We start from the raw sequence: 3,636 nt of genomic DNA on the forward strand, positions 1-3,636 counted from the left end.
CTCTCATATAGCTGACTTTCTTGATATTTGTGATACTTTTAAGTTTAATTGCGTGTCTGATGATGCTGTTCGTTTGCGTTTATTTCCATTTTCACTGAGAGATAAAGCTAAGTCGTGGTTAAACTGTTTGCCTGTAGGGTCTATTACTAAATGGGAGGATATGGCAAAGGCATTCCTAATCAAGTACTTTCCTCCGTCGAAGACTATGAAGCTTAGAGCCGACATTACTACTTTTGCCCAATATGAGCAAGAGTCACTTTACGAGGCATGGGAGCGCTACAAGGACTTGTTGAGGAGATGTCCACACCATGAGCTGCCTCTTGGGTTAGTTGTTCAAACTTTCTACTACGATCTGCTTACTCCTAACCGTACTATGATAGATGCTGCTGCCTGTGGTAACCTACTGAGAAAGACGGCGGAGGAAGGATATGAGTTATTGGAGGAGATGGCTGCTAGTAGCTATCATCCTCAGTCTGATAGACAGAGACGAGGTGCTGGAGTTAATCAAGTTAATGATCTGGCGGCGGTTTCAGCACAGTTAGAGGCGTTGAATAAAAAGATTGATAAAATGAGCATGAGTGGGTCGGCTATGCGTCTGCAAGAAATTTTCTGTGATAAGTGTGGGGGTGAGCATGATGTGCAGGATTGCCAAGATGGCAATCCATTCTATGTGCCTGAGGGAGTACCGGTAAAACAAGTGGGATTCCAGAACCGTCCTAGAAATGACCCTTATTCAAACACATATAATCCGGGATGGAGGAATCACCCAAACTTTTCATGGGGAGGTCAAAAAAACCAAAATCGCCAACAAAGAGGTCCACCATATGGGATGCACCAAGGATTCAAGCTAGAACCGCCTCGGGAGGAGAAGTTCAATTTAGAGCAAATGATGACTAAATTTATTTCTGCAACAGAGACGAGATTTCAGAATCAAATGCATCCATAAAGGGGTTAGAGAATCAAATTGGACAATTGGCTAAGTTGATTGCTAATAGGGAGCAAGGAGCTTTGCCAAGCAACACGGAAACTAACCCAAGAGAACATGTGAAGGCGGTGGAATTGCGTAGTGGAAAAGCACTCGAGTCTAATGAGGAAAAGACCAAGCACGGTGAGGATGAGGTGGAAAATCGAGGAGGTAAGTCTTCTAACTCTACATCTACACCTATTGCACAAAATAAAATTGTTATCCCTCCACCTTTTCCTGCAGCAATGAAGAAAGCTAAATTAGATGCACAATTTGGTAAATTTCTTGAGATATTTAAAAAATTGCATATTAACATTCCTTTTGCTGATGCTTTATTGAATATGCCAAGTTATGCAAAATTCTTGAAAGATATCTTAGCAAATAAGCGGAATCTAGAAGATCATATGACGGTGAATTTGACCGAAAATTGCTCTGCTTTAGTTCAAAACAAGATGCCACCTAAGCAAAAAGATCCAAGGAGTTTCTCTATACCTTGCATTATTGGTGACATTAATTTTCATAAAGCTCTATGTGGTCTTGGTGCGAGTATTAATCTGATGCATTTTTCTGTGTTTAGGAGACTGGGATTAGGCGAGCCCAAGCCAACTATGATGTCGTTGCAGCTGGCTGACAGATCTGTCAAGTATCCACGTGGGATTATCGAAGATGTTCTGGTGAAAGTGGATAAGTTTATTTTTCCTGCAGACTTTGTGGTACTTGACATGGAGGAAGATTTAGAGATGCCTTTAATCCTAGGGAGACCGTTTCTGGCTACAGGGAAAGCACTGATTGATGTTGAGGAGGGGAAATTGAGACTGAGAGTTGGAGAAGAAGAAATTATTTTTGATGTTTTTCAATACTCTCAAGCACACAATGCACAATGATAGTTGCTTTCGTATTGATGTCTTGGATTCTCTTGTTTGTGATTTTGTGCAGGATGGATTGAAAGAACCATTGGAGGCCACTCTCACTACTGAAAAGCAGGAGGACGAGCTAGACGAGGAAAAGATGGAGATGGTAGCTCATTTGAATGACATTCCACCTTGGAGAAAGCAATTGAGGCTTAGACTAGAGGAATTGGGAGACAGAAAAGATTTAATGCCTCAAAAGTCAAGCCTAGAGGAGCCACCTACTTTGGAGCTCAAACCACTACCTCCACATCTCAAGTACGTATATTTAGGAGAAGATAATAAATTGCCTGTTATTATTTCCTCTTCTTTGACAGATGATATGGAGAGTAAGTTCATGGGAGTCCTTAAGGAGCATAAAGGAGCATTCGCTTGGAAGGTGTCGGACATAAAAGAGATAAGTCCTTCGATCTGCATGCACAAAATTCTGATGGATGATAAATACTCACCTCTAGCACAACCACAAAGGAGACTAAATCCAAAGATGCAAGAGGTAGTAAAAGCTGAAACCATTAAACTTCTGGATGCAGGTATTATCTATCCTATCTCTGATAGTGCGTGGGTAAGCCCTGTGCAATGTGTGCCAAAAAAGGGTGGGATTACTGTTATTACTAATGAAAAAAATGAGTTGATTCCCACTAGAACTGTTACGGGTTGGCGTGTGTGCATAGATTATAGGAAATTGAATGATGCAACCCGTAAAGATCACTTTCCCTTGCCATTTATCGATCAAATGATTGAACGATTAGCAGGTCATGAATTTTATTGCTTTTTAGATGGATATTCGGTATACAATCAAATCACAATTGCACCTGAGGACCAAGAGAAAACTACTTTCACTTGCCCTTATGGTACTTTTGCGTTTAGGCGTATGCCCTTTGGTTTATGCAATGCACCTGCAACATTTCAAAGATGCATGACCGCTATCTTTCATGACATGACCGAAAATTTTCTTGAAATCTTTATGGATGACTTCTCTATTTTTGGCTCCTCATTTAATGAATGTTTAGAGAATTTGAACTTGGTGTTAGTTAGATGCGAGGAGAGCAATTTGGTGTTGAATTGGGAGTGTCATTTTATGGTTCAAGTGGGGATTGTGTTAGGACACAAGGTATCGGAGAATGGAATTGAGGTTGACAAAGCCAAGGTGGAAGAAATCAAAAACTTACCCCCACCTTCATCAATAAAAGGAGTTAGAAGTTTCCTAGGGCATGCTGGTTTTTATAGGCGTTTCATTAAAGATTTTTCCAAAATTGCTAAACCTTTATCCTCTTTGTTGATGAAAGATGCTGAATTTAATTTTGATTCTACTTGTCTGCATGCATTCGAGATACTCAAGGAAAGCTTGGTGACAGCACATGTTCTGACTGTCCCTGATTGGGAGTTACCGTTTGAGGTGATGTGCGATGCTAGTGATACAGCTGTTGGTGCGGTGCTGGGTCAAAGGAAGAACAAGGTATTTCATACCATCTACTATGCAAGTAAGACTCTAAATGATGCTCAATTGAATTACGCTACTACTGAAAAGGAGTTACTTGCTATAGTATTTGCTTTCGACAAATTTCATTCATACCTTGTTCTGTCTAAAGTAACTGTGTATACAGATCATTCTGCCCTCAAATACTTGCTTGCTAAGAAAGATGCGAAACCTAGGTTAATTAGGTGGATTTTATTATTGCAAGAATTTGATCTCGAGATTCGAGATAAAAAGGGTGTGGAAAATGTAGTTGCTGATCATCTGTCTAGGCTTGAGCATGTTAGAAT

At 40.3% G+C, this 3,636-nt stretch overlaps 1 non-coding gene across 1 annotated transcript; it reads right to left on the bottom strand.

The window, feature by feature from the left end:
* Nucleotides 1–208: 208 nt before the first annotated feature.
* LOC140811006 (small nucleolar RNA R71) lies at nucleotides 209–315 on the bottom strand. The gene has a single exon (XR_012113400.1). It is a non-coding gene; the product is annotated as a small nucleolar RNA R71 (small nucleolar RNA).
* Between the last annotated feature and the right edge of the window lie 3,321 nt (nucleotides 316–3,636).

Source organism: Primulina eburnea, chromosome 13, assembly GCF_022965805.1.
Source record: "Primulina eburnea isolate SZY01 chromosome 13, ASM2296580v1, whole genome shotgun sequence".
In the NCBI taxonomy this organism is placed as follows: Eukaryota; Viridiplantae; Streptophyta; class Magnoliopsida; order Lamiales; family Gesneriaceae; genus Primulina; species Primulina eburnea.